The sequence below is a fragment of the Trichosurus vulpecula genome, chromosome 3, assembly GCF_011100635.1.
Source record: "Trichosurus vulpecula isolate mTriVul1 chromosome 3, mTriVul1.pri, whole genome shotgun sequence".
NCBI classification, from domain to species: Eukaryota; Metazoa; Chordata; class Mammalia; order Diprotodontia; family Phalangeridae; genus Trichosurus; species Trichosurus vulpecula.
The window spans coordinates 74057568-74071321 of NC_050575.1; the positions used below are offsets into that span (position 1 = coordinate 74057568).

Here is a 13754-nt window from a genome sequence, read left to right on the forward strand (position 1 = left end):
AAGGAAGTACATGGAACAGATTAAAAATGTTAAATGGTATTAAGTCCTGGGTGGCTGTCTATAGCTTCAACATTGACAAAAGTGGAGTTTCAGAAAGAAGATAAAAGTTTCTAAGGATGAAACCAATTTTCATCGGCAACAAATCTTGATTTAACTGTTGATATTCTACATATGAAAGTGTGTATTGTAGTAGATGAAGATCCATCCTTGAAACCAGGAAGACATGAGTTTGAGTCACGCCTCTGAAACATACTGGCTCTACAATTCTGGGAAAGTCATTAAGAATATCATTTGCTAAAAAGTCGCTGCTCTGCCTATGTAAACAGGATTTTCCAGAGACTTCCCTCAACCAGTTAAGTACTTATACCTATCTTTATGCCTGTTCTAAAGGTGAAATCCTTGTCCAAACTAACAAGCTGTTACACTATGGAAGGATTTGAATTGAGTTATATCCATACTTACTTTTTGTTATAAGAAATAACGAATACAAATAGATAGATATAATTGCTGTGAGTAGACTACAGCATATTACTTGTGTGCAATGATTAGTGCAACCAGCATCTAAAATAAGTATAATATGACTTGAAAATAACATGTGCCAATCATGTAGTGAAAATAAAAGGCAACAAAGATATAATGTAAATGCTTATCTGAAAAACAAAACAAAGCAAAACTACCCTTCAACCTTGCCACTGTTCTGTCACACTCCTCCCATCATTTTGTCCTCTAATTCTCAACTCTGCATTACTAGCTGCATTCATCAGCAAAGGTTTTACCTCCTAATCACAATTCTCCTTCACATTGGTATGGGGTGGGAGGGATCAGCAATACACCTTGTTCCCCCCCACAGTCAGTTCCAGGCTCTCCCTTTATCTCCTTCACTCAGGACATTTTCCTCCTTTGAAATCAATTTAAACAAAGTTTTACACCCAACCTAAATTATAGTAGCTGTATCATGGTGCACCCTAGGTCATACTCCCTTGTTTTACAAGGAATTTTTCACCTAGCTCACAAGTTTTCTCTCCTCTTCATCTCCTGCCCTTATGCTAGGGAACTTTAATTTCAACATAGATGCTCCACCAAAATTCCTAACCTTCCAATTCTTCAGTTTCTTTAAATATTGTATCTTTCACTCCATCTCAAAAACATATAAAGATGATCACTCATCAAATTTAACTATCATCCAACTATGCTCTATTTCTCTAGTAAACTCAAATATTCCCTGATCTTATCACAATCTTTCACAATTCTACCTTTTCTTCATCCCACATATCCAATCAGTTAATAAATCCTACCATTTTCTATCTTCACAACATCTCTCAGATCAGAGACCTTTTTATTCACTCAGAGTAATCACTCTTAATTAGATATTTTCCACAGATGACAATTTGGTCTCCCCATGTTAGGATTCACAAGACTCTAGACCATCCTACACACTGTCCTCAAAGTAGTTTTCTTTAAGTATCTGATCATGTGATTCCCTAATTAATCAATTCTAGTGACTTCCTATTGATTTTAGCATAGAATATAACCTCCTCTAGTTCTGGCACATTCAGGAACTAAATTTGGAGAAATGATCAAGACAAATATTATCAATTAGTAGAAATAATACGATAGATGCATAAGTTCTCCCAAAGAAGAAGAGAATAAATCCATTACAACTATACCACAAAATCACAGGTTTGGTTTTTGTTTTTTAGACAAATTTTTGTCTAACCAAAATTCTCCAAGACTTTAATTGTAAAGCTGATTTTTGAACACTTGTAAGAGACTCCTATCCTTATTGAATTCTATCATGTTGTTATTACATAGAAATGGCTTGTCTCCTTTTTACATACACTGATAAAATTGATTTATTTCTCTTCTCTTATTGTTATTAATCAAATTTATAGAAGTATATAAAATAAGTTTTATTCCTTTACTCCTTTATTTGTTGGGGAAAATATTATTTCTCCATTGTATTTGGTTTTAAATATATAGTTTTGGGTACTTAAAAATGGGGTGTGACAAAACTTTGTATATGTTTAGCACAAATTAGTATTGAATTTTTCTAGATACTTTTCCTCCATCAATTAATATAAGCATTTTGTTTCAGATTTTTTAATAATATAATTAATTATGCTCATTGCTTTTATAATATTGAACTATCCTTGAATTCCCAGTATCAATACTTCTTGATTATTCTAAGCACTTTAAATATAAATTTCTGTAAACATTTTGTTAAGATATTATTTAAAATTTTTGAACTGATATTCACTGATGATATTGGTCTATATTTCTCTTCTTTTTCTTTATCCTTCACAATTTCAGTCATTACAATTATAGTTGAATGACCAAAGTAGTTTGATACAGTACTTTTTCATTTTTGACACCAATTTGTATAATATAGGTATTAATTGTTCAATAAAAGATTGATAAAATTTTCCTATAAATGCACCTTCTCTAGATCCCACGGTATACCCATCCCCTTCATGATTCCTTTTAAGATTAGCTTGATTTCCTTTTTCAGAAATAAGATTGTTTAGGATCTTGTTTTCTTTTTATGATATTGCTTTGAGTATATCACATTTAAAAAATAACCCTGTATTTCTTTCGTGTTCTTAGTTTTTTAATATAAATTTATATAGCAGATTTTAATAAGTATTTTAAATTTTTTCTGTTTGTTGATTTATCTGTTTGTTTAATGAATTTATCTTATCTCTTCTTTTCAATTAGGTTAGCTAATTTAGCAACTTTGTTATCCTTTCCAAAGAACCAATATTTAGTTTCACTTATCAGCTCTACAACATTTTTATGTCCAATTTATATACTTTTCCTCAACCTTTTTCAGCTTCATTTTTCTTATCTGTGATATGCAGACAATTATAGCAACTATCTTGCAGAGTAAAATGAAAAGAACCACAGCTCTGGAATCAGAAGACCTATGTTCAGACCTCATTCATAATTCTACCTGGAACTTTTGCAAGTCATTTAGCCTCCTCAATTTTTTTCATTTATGAAGTGAGAGGGTTGGACTAGATGGTCTCTAAAGTCCTTTCCTTCGATAATTCTATGACTGTGTAAAAATTACATACTTAAAGTCTTGTAAACTTTAAAGCATTATATAGCACATAAATGTTAGCTGCTTATACTATTATTAAAGCCTTCAATTATTTGGCCATAATCTTCCTTTCTATCTTTATTTTTTACTACAACACTTCATATGATCTATGATCTAACCAAACTAGGTTTGGAAAGAAATAGCTGTTCTCAAGCATACCCTATAATTTCCTATACCAATTCATTCATTAAAGAAATGTTTATTAAGCTTATACCATATGCCAAACACTGCACAAGGCACTGAAGATATAAAGACAATGAACTACATTCTCCACTTCATTCAATAATGTTTTATTTTATTGTGAGTTGTAGGAGGGGAGATAAGTAACAGTAATAATGGTAAACAAAGATAAAATATAAGCAAAATAAATACAGAATAAGTTACATGCTTCAGCTCAATTTCGTCCTTTCTCCTGTAATGTCCTTTCCCAAATTTGACATACTCAAGAGTCAAACTCAAGTTCCCTACCCTCTGTAAAGTGTCTCCTGGTGACTGTTGTGGGAATGAGTTCTCTTTCCTCATGTGTAATATTGTATCTCTGATACTGGATTACCACATTGCTTTGTTTTATAGTTTCTTGTTTATACATCTCATCTCCCCTGAAGCAACAACAACAAATAAAAATCCCAAAAATCTTCTCTGAACTCCATTAGAATGTGGCTGTTCCATTTTCCTCCATAACAATTTGCATATTGTCTTTAAAATATTTGTTATCTGAGTTGAAATATGTTATAGGAAGTCCTTCAAGGCTGGAGAATTGTAACAGAGAATAGGTGCATATTAATTCATCCTACAGTTTGAATCATGTTTGTGCTAAAAAGAATATTTGCAGATTCCTTTCCCAACCTAACTTTAAATTCCCCATTGAAAAGACCAGAGCACAGCTCAAAATTCATTCCCTATATGGATGTTCCTTACCATAGACTCATCAGATATTCCACAATGAATATTTTCTATCTTCTTCCTTGCTTCAGAGAGTAGTGTTTTAGTTAATATCATTCCTGATTAAATATATCACATATTCTGCTTAATGGACCTCAATAATAGGAATTGATCTTAGATGCACAATCTTTCCCAAATCAAATAATTTAGAATGGAGAAAAATTGAGCACACCCAGTGTGAATCAAGTGAACAACAAAGAGATTATCAGAAGGACAAAGGGCAATATTTAACTTTTTGTGTGTGAATAGACTAAATTTAAGTGAATATCAGTACTTGTCTTGCATATTTTAATAAGGGTAATGGAAAATTATACTCATGATCAGAAACACAAATTAGAACTTGTCAAAGTATTTTGTATTTGAATGCAAATGCCTCTCACACTGCAATGTGTGTGATTGAAATGCTCAGTCTCAGCAAGAGTAGAATGCTGATCATTGATTAAGAGAGTTCTTAACATTTGCTTTGCATAAAAATAAAATTTCTATGTGAGATAAAGTCAGGGCTTTGGATGATGTAAGTTATTCTCTAGTACCAGGGAGAAAAATCAGATTTACTTGGAGAAGTCTGCAGCGCCAAAGATGAGATCATCAGACTTAGATTTCACATTCTATAGGCCAATAAACAAGAGCTAAGACTTTTGCTTGAAGGCTATATTATAGCCTTATATATTATAAGAAGAAATAGAATATTTAAATATTTTATGCCAGTTTAAGTGAATACAACTCTAGTGACATAGTCAAGAGTTCATGTCTATATAGCAACTGGAAATTATGTTTTTAAAGTGAAAAAATCATTAGAAGTGATGTTTTTGCAATTCATTACTACACTTTTATTTATTAGGTTTAATACTGATTCAATTTCATATTATCCAGAGCTATTTGCTTGAGGCTCTCACTTCTGGAGGAGTTTTGGCATGGAACTCTGGTCAGCCTGTCTAAGAGCCTCCCAGCTTGTCAACCCAGATGTTGATGGATCCTTGGTAACCATGAATTGTGATCTGGTTTGTTCATATTGTGTATGTTTGTAACTTGTTTGTATTTGCTCTAAAGTTCAGGTTGCTGCCTTTTCCTCCTGAAATAAGTGAGTTTATATGTATATGTTGGATTAAAGTAGTATCGTTAACCCCTTAATGCTACTTTCCTTAGTAAAGTAGATCAAAAGAACCTGTGCTGGCAGCATTCTTGCTGTTGGACTTGTGTTGGTCTTTAACCCCCACAACAGCTTCTAGTTGAATTGTTGCAACAACTTCTTAATGCCTTCTAGCCAACTGTTTCATTTTCTGAGAACAGGTCAGAGACCTGAGAATGGAATTCTTGTTCCCCTGCAGACAAGGCATTGACGGAGGTCTTGTATAAGTGTATGGTCAAGGTAGACAAATGTTTGCAAATGACTTTTAAGATGGATTTTTTGAGCACTGGAGGATACATCATTAGTTTGCTTAAATTTTTGACTCCCAAAATTTTAGAGTTTGTGCACCAGTGTAGCAGCAAAAATTTCTTGAACACCATTTTTCTTAGAAAAGCACAAGCATCACAAGCAAAGAATTTCCCAGTAACTAAAGTTATGCCATGGGATAAAAGATCTGGATCATGCCAGCCCCTTCATTGCCCTGAACTTCTCAGGGAGTGTGGAAAGGGTGATTCTTGTCTAGCAACCTTTCAAACAGTATTTATCTTCTTGGGAAGAGTATAATCATCTATTTAAATATTTTGTTTCTGTATTTATTAATGGAATCAATTGTTTCTTATGTACTTTCTGAAAGATGGAAATCAATTGATCAATAAGAAATTATTAAGTGCCTGTAATGTGCCAAGTTCTAGGTGCTTGTGATATAATTATAAAAAATAAATAATCCCTACTCTCAAGTTGCTTATATTCTATGAAATAAAGGCCAACATCCTATACCTAATGTTCAGTTAATCGAGTGAGTGCCTGGGCAAGAGTTGGAAACCCTGTTTTCAATCCTGAGATAAACCTACCTTTATTGAAACTGCGGAGTGACAGAAAATCACTTACACTGCTAAATCTAGCCAGTCAGAGTCATGTTTCACATTCTACCCAACCATCTATCAGGAAACCAGGACACATCCAGTAATTTTGCCATTTTCACACACATACACACACCACTCTATTCCTCACCTCTTGCTCTTACTCAGGTTATAGCAATTAGATAAATAATATGATCACTACAAGAATAGGAATGAAAATTGGTTCCACTTACAAACCCTGTAGATGTCCTATCCAAAATTCCTTTTAATGACCATTACCAACACCTTCTGTGTTATTGTGTTATAGCCCTCTATATAAACGTAAGCTCCTTCAGGGCAGGTTTCAGCTCACTTTTTCATTTGTACTCCTGCACCTAGCATGATGCCTAATCATTTAATATGCTTAATATTTCACCCTTCTCTCAATCTCTCTCTCCTCTCTCCTTCTCTCTCTCCCTCCCTCCTTTCCTTCCTTCCTTCCTTTGTTCCTTCTTTCTTTCCTTCACTATACTTGGGAAAACTTGGAAACAGGCTATAGAATGAGTATATTTAGATAATTTCTCAATGGAAGCAATGAACCAAAGAAAGAGGAATTTAATCTTTAGCATCAGCCCCTCAGAGATAAAACTGCTCTCAAGTCTATGGAACACACTTCACACTTCAAGTTAGGAGAAAATTATAAATTAGTATGAACTTTATGTAATATGCTTTATTTATATTAGTGTGTAATATTTTGCATTAAACATAATGAAGGAGGTATTAAAATCACTAGAAATTATAGTGTTTAATACATTATAACTGATCACTTAAGCCTGTTTTTAATGATTTGTATTGTTAGTAATCAAATTTCAATAAATGATTAACATACAATAAACTCATCAAAATTTTGATATGTTCAGAAATGGGAATATTGGTTTTATTTCTTCATAAAGAATACATATTTCTGCTCCTACTTGTGTAGTTTAAAAAAAACTTTGCTTTCCAATATAATTGAGCTTCAAAATGCATTCCTGTAGCTTATTTTCCATAGCATTCTTAATAACAAAGATACTCACAAGTCAGGAAAAATCATGGTCCAGAGCTTTAATTATAGTCTTCACTTTTGATGTGATCCAGATCTTGTTTAAAACCTGATTATTTGGGAAGAAACTGAGTCCATCAATCTCTTAGTTATACCCTTGCATGGAAGAATGTATTCCTTAAAGGTGACATCATTTATCTCCATTTTCTAGTACATCAACATGTTTCAGCTGTTTTCTTTGCAAATGTGTAACACATGCTAAGATACTAATTAAAGAGGTGTTTTATGCCAGTGAGGAAATTAAAATACATCAGTTTTCATACTTAATTATCAGGCAAACGGGTGAAAGTTTTCATTACAAATTTGCAGGGCCAGTTCCAAGTATCTCTAAGGTACTGATAATTTCACCAAACTTCAACAGGGTCCTGACACTAAGAAAGAGAAAACAATATGTTCTATTAATTGCATAGGATATAACAATTTTCTCATGTAATAAGTGAACTAGTTAATGAGGCACAATTCCTTAGAGCATGAACAATATTTTCTTTCTCCTGCATATCCACATGGAAGTTTGGTGAGGCAGCTTGCTTTTGAGTAGGTGAATGCATTTTCTAACAGTTTTCTTTTGGTTTAATGCATGGTGATGAAATTCATTTCAATTGACCAATGAGCTAGAACTAAATATTCATAAAAAAGACTTGAATGGACAAACCCTCCTTTTCCTTATGGAGAACAAAACAAGTACTGCTCTAGACCTCTGGGTCAGTGAAGAAGTATCAAGGATATGAGCAGCAGAAAAAGAGGTTTGTTTGTTGTTCATCCTTTGTTATCGAAGAAGACCAATGGTATCAAGAGAGTGCTGTCTTTACTTGCAAGTGAATTGTTTTTAAGTGACAAAGAGCTGTGCAAAGTCATCAGCCTTACTCTCTCCTCCAGAGTCATCAGAGTGTAGTGGTGTAGTGAAGACCTTGGCCTTTTTAAGGTAAGATCTTTTCCAGGACTCTGTCTGAGGCAATACCCATTCAGTGAATGAAGTCTAGCTTAGAATTGCCACAAAATTAGCCTAGTTTGCTTTCCCAAAAGAATCAATCTGGATGGGGAAGGCCTTCAAATTTCTGGCCAGGACAGAAAACAATTGCTATTTGTCCTCACTTTGAGCCATCAAAACCCAAATAATGAGCAAGCAAGGCTTAGGCTGGCACTAATTATTAGACAATCAGTGAAAATCAGAGTGATTTAGATTTAAAGGCAAAGTCAAGTAGCTCCATTTGAATCACAATGGGCTTTTTCAAAGCCTGTTTTTTTCAGAGCTATGTCAAGAAATCATAAATGAAATTACAGGAGACAAAAAGTTAATTTTCCCAGAATAAGATGAAAACAACGACGACGACAAAGAAGAAGAAGAAGAAGGAGGAGGAAGAGGAGGAGGAGGAGGAGGAGGAGGAGGAGGAGAAGGAGGAGGAGGAGGAGGAGGAGGAGGAGGAGAAGGAGAAGGAGAAGGAGGAGGAGGAGGAAGAGGAGGAAGAGAAATTGCAGCATTGTCCAACTAAAACTAGCCAGTTTGGTCCCCAGCTACTACTATTCATGACTGTTGTTTGTCCTTAATTTTTGAAGAGAGCCAATGACATCAGGAGGGTTATGTCTTGCAAGCGAATTGGATTTAAGTGAGGCAGAGCTGTGCAAAGTCATCAGCTTCACTCTCCCCTCCAAAGTCCTCAGAATCCATTGGCAAGACATAAGTCAAGAAGACTGGAAGTGGATCAAAAGCTGGAAAAATATTGTCTTCTGCAAGGACAGAAGTAACTCGTTCTTTGGCTTTGCCACATTGAGAAAGAGGAAAACTTGGTTGGGACTCTTTGAAGGTACAAAACAACCACTCACAGGCCAGAAAATAATCCCTGGGTTGAGGATGGGAGAATGAGTTGCAATAATCATTTTGATTATAAATAAAATACACTATAAAAGATAACCAGTATTAATTTGTTAATTGGCATTGCATATTATTAATGGAAGATGTATCCAGTGGACTACTGGAGACCTAACTTGCTACTCTGAGTTGATATTAGGAGAATGTGACCCAAAATACACACTGCATTTGAAAGAGTATGGTTCCTAAGATCATTCATTGTGCCTTTGAATGGGCCCCTATATAATACTATGCTTGGTACTCATGTAAAATTTCCTCTGGTCCATATGGGCCCTGGGAAAACATTAAGAATACATCACCGTGGAGACAAGGAGAAAGCAGTTAGCAAAGCACCAGAATTAGGGCAATCATCCACATCCATATTCTTCTGGAAGTAGGATTCTGACCCTGGGACCCTGGGTTTTGGTAGATGAACCTTCATGTACTCTTGCATAGAAGAATGCCTCAATGTTACTTTCAGATATTTCCAAATTTTGTTTCCATGTGGATACCCATCTCTCTCTTTCAATTTACATTTATGTATTGCCTTCCCTTATAGCATGCAATTTTCTTGCTGGCAAGTATTGCCTTCCTTGCTTGTAATTTTCATTCTCAGCACTTAGCATAGTACCTGGGACTCAATATAAAAAAAATATTAATTCAGGGTGAAAAGCGTTGAAGAATCAATCCATTAGGAATTTGGGAATTTTTTTTAAATGTGGAACAAGTTTTCCCACTCACTTTGAGGATGCAGCATCTTGCAGACACCCAACTTTCAAGGAGCCACACTACAAGACTCAGAGATGGAAGAGCTAAAGATACAATGAGTTGCCTTGGCATATTTGCATTGGAGGAACCTCTTAGGAAAATTAATATTTAGGAAAAAACCTTAATAGAAAAAGGAAGTGGGAATTTGGTGGTGGGAGTGGGATGCAGCCAACATGATGAAGGTGAAAATGTTGAGCCAAACCCCAGACCATTGCATCCAGGAAACCAAGCTGGACTTGCAGAGAGTTCCAAGAAACTATGATCCTGCATTGCATCCTTTTGAAGTTTGACACGAATGCACAAGAGTTCTAAATGCTATCAAACTAGAATGAGTAATTGCAAAAACATTCCTTGCTTCCCTGGAAGGCCATAGAGATGGAGTAAATTGTATGGCATCCAAAGAGCTTGTCTACTGTGCTTTCTGGAGCCTGTGATGGAGAGGTTAGAATTTGGAATTTGACTAAATGAGAATGTATATGTACATTGCAAGCACATGAAGGTTTTGTATGAGGAATGTGTACCCACTTCTGTGGAACTTCTTTTTTATTGTTGATGATGACAAGACTGTGAAGCAGTGGAAAATGGATGGATTAGAATATGGAGAAGAGGAGGAGCCTTTACATACAATATTAGGAAAGAAGGTATATACAGGAATTGATCATCATTGGAAAAAAATGTTTTTGCTACATGTGGGCAGCAGGTGGATATCTGGGATGAACAAAGAACCAGTCCTATTTGTTCAATGACTTGGGGACAGTACAAACAGTGTTCAATTTAACCCAATTGAGACCAATATCTTGGGAAGTCATGCTTCTGACAGAAATATAGTGTTATATGATGTTAGGCAAGTCACTTCTTTGAAGAAGGTCATCTTGGATATGAGGACAAATACAATTTGTTGGAACCCAATGGAAGCTTTTATTTTCACTGCAGCAAATGAAGATTATAACTTATATACATTTGATATGTGTTCTCTTGATGAACCTGTGAAGGTACATGTGGATCATGTATCTGCAGTCCTTGATGTGGATTACTCGCCTACTGTGAAAGAATTTGTGTGGGCTAGTTTTGACAAATCCACTCGAATCTTCCCCATAGACAGAATTTACAGCAGAGAAGTATATCACACCCATAGAATGCAGCGTGTTATCTCTGTGAAATGGACATCTGATAACAAATACATTTTGTGTGGGTCTGATGAAATGAACATTTGACTCCGGAAACCCAATACTTCTGAAAAACTGGGTGTACTTACCTCACGAGAGAAGGCAGCCTGAAATTATAACCAGAAGTTGAAGAAGAAGTTTAAACACCATCCTCATATAAGTCAAATATCTCGACATCATCATTCACCTAAGAACATCTATAGCCAAATTAAGGAGCAGCGCATCATGAAAGAAGCTCATCAGGGGAAGGAAATGAGTCATATCAAACATAGCAAACCTGGATCCATACCATTTGTGCCTGAGAAAAAGATGCAAATAGGGACTGCTATGAAATAACATTTGAGAGATCTGCTGATTTTTGAGAATCACATAATCTTGGAGCTGAAAGAGACTTTTTAACAATCATTGCCTTCAATGTCCTTGTATTATACATGGGGATATTGAAAATTAGAGGGGTGTGGAGTAACCTGCCCAGGTCATAAGGTGACAGAATGAAGATCAGAACCCAGTTCTTCAGAATCCCAGTCCATTACCTTTTCTACAATATCATTCTAAGATTTGGAAAAGCATCTCTGTATTTGATGTTCTTTTTTTTTTTTTATGTGTTCCCATAGTTGTCTTAACTTAAAAGTTATTTGAAGACAGAACATGTCTTTTTGATAAAACTTTGTACATTCTTTCATAAGTTGTTTTAACAATCCAGCTAGCAGCTTCTGTGGGGGCGTAAGATCCCCCCACAGCCAGCACCCATGAGGCTGCCGGTATGCCGGGAAAGCACAGGTTCTTTTTACCTGCTTAAACAAGGAAAGCATGGTGAAGGGTTTGACCAGCTTACTTTAATCCAGCATTCAGTTAGTTCAGGGGAGCATACAGACAAGCATCAACAGACAGACCAAATACAGATTCATTCACTTACTTCAGGGGAAAAAGCCAGCACCCCAAAGTTCAGAACATTCATTTAGTTCAGGGGAAAACAAAACCAGCACACCGAACTTCAGAACAAAATACAAACAAATTACAAATATCAACAGACAGACCCAATACAATTCATAGTTACCAACATCTGGGCTCAGCCCGAGAGCAAGGCTGGCCCAGAGTCATGCTCGCCCCTGCTCCCTCGCCAACCGGAAAAGGAAAGAGAATCTTCAAGCCGTCTTCTCCCCTCTTATACAGTTTTTGACATCATCAGTCGCAACCTGAATGACCAGGGCTAATTGGTTCTTGAGTTGGCCCCTCCCCCTAGTACCCTGGGAGGTTCACATCCTTAGACTAGGTTAACACCCAATAGGGCATGGCTCTGGAGTTAACACCTCCCCCTCAGCCAGCCCCATGACTCATCACACAGGACGTTCTCTTCTCCAAGGCATGGTCTCTGGGCTTCCTGCCCTGGAAGAGGTCACACAGGAAGTTCTCTGCTCCCAGGCATGGGTCTCTGGGCTTCCTGTCCCGGAAGAGGAGCAGCAGGCCCAGCACCCAGCAAGGCCCAATGAGATAAACTGAGCCACCCAAAAAAACAAATGCCATTCTGGTCACATAAGTTCATAGATAGCACATACAATCCTGCACAACTCAATAAATATTAATACTGAAAAAAGTAAGTGAAACAACAATATTCATATTATTTTAAAAAGAAATAGCTTTATACTGATTATCTCTGCTTTTACATGGATCTTCTGAAAGGCTACCCTCAAACTGAAGCATTTTCTGTATTAGTACCTATTCAAAACACAACTTATCAACTGCTGCCAATGTTTGTACATTGATGTGTTTAAAGGATGTGTTAATACAAAGCAAAATACATCAAATCAAACAAAGTTAAGGCATAGGAAAAGATCCTTAAGTCCACACAGACACAGGGTATACTATTCCACAGTTTATCACATGACCAGGAGACATGTCACACATAGAGAACACATGTGACTAGAGCATGAAGACCATATGCATAGAGATATTCAGCAAAGGCATCTATATGGCAGTAAAAACTTGAATGTTTTATGACGCAGAACTACCTCTGATGATGTCATTAGCAGTGATATCATGATACTATCTAATGTTTTATATCCTCTCTACTGGGTTTGACATAGCAATTCTGTGTTTCACATCCCTGATGATCTTGTAGTCACTGAGCTGTTCTCTGCTACAACTTTATAATCTTCAATCACTTACGGACCATTTGTCACTCTCTGTCATCTGTTGTGCTTTATCAGCTAGTAAATCTCTCCCCAGCAAAGAAGAACTAAAACAACTTTAGTTCATTTCAGACTGATAAGAGTAATCATATTTATCCAGGCAGCCAAAGGCTGAAAACCATTTTATATTGTTAATTCCTGACCCCTTTCTCTGATGCTAATTCAAAGTCCTATATACAAATTATCTATCTATCTTGAGATCAGAACATTTCTTTTAAACTCTGTCAAACCCTAAATTTTTAGAATGTACAACCAAAACAAAACTAATAGGCATTGTGTGCTTGTTAGTTTAAAGAGCTTCTCCTTGGTTTCTATATTGATCTCTGATTGGAATGTAGAAAATATTTAAAAACATGAACAAAAGAGCTAGGTGAAGATGGAAGATTCATTTATTTTTCTTTTAAATTCCTACCTTTGTTACAAATATCTAGTCAAAACATCTCTAGCTGTTTAAAATTCCAACTAGCATACATGTACTAATGTCTTTAGAATACTGTGACCAAAAGTTATTTTTTTTCAATTTAATAGAAGGTGCTTTTCCCTATAGAATGATAATCTGAGAGAAAGACAGAAAGAAAGAGGGAGAAGGAGGTGAGGGGAAGAGAAGGAAAAAAGGAAGGAAGGAAAGATGGAAGTAAACAAGGAAGGAAGGAAAGAAGGCAATGGGAGAAGA

At 35.8% G+C, this 13754-nt stretch overlaps 1 pseudogene; it reads left to right on the forward strand.

Moving 5' to 3' along the window:
• The first annotated feature begins 9902 nt into the window (after positions 1-9902).
• LOC118842103 lies at positions 9903-11228 on the forward strand (annotated as a pseudogene).
• Positions 11229-13754: the final 2526 nt, after the last annotated feature.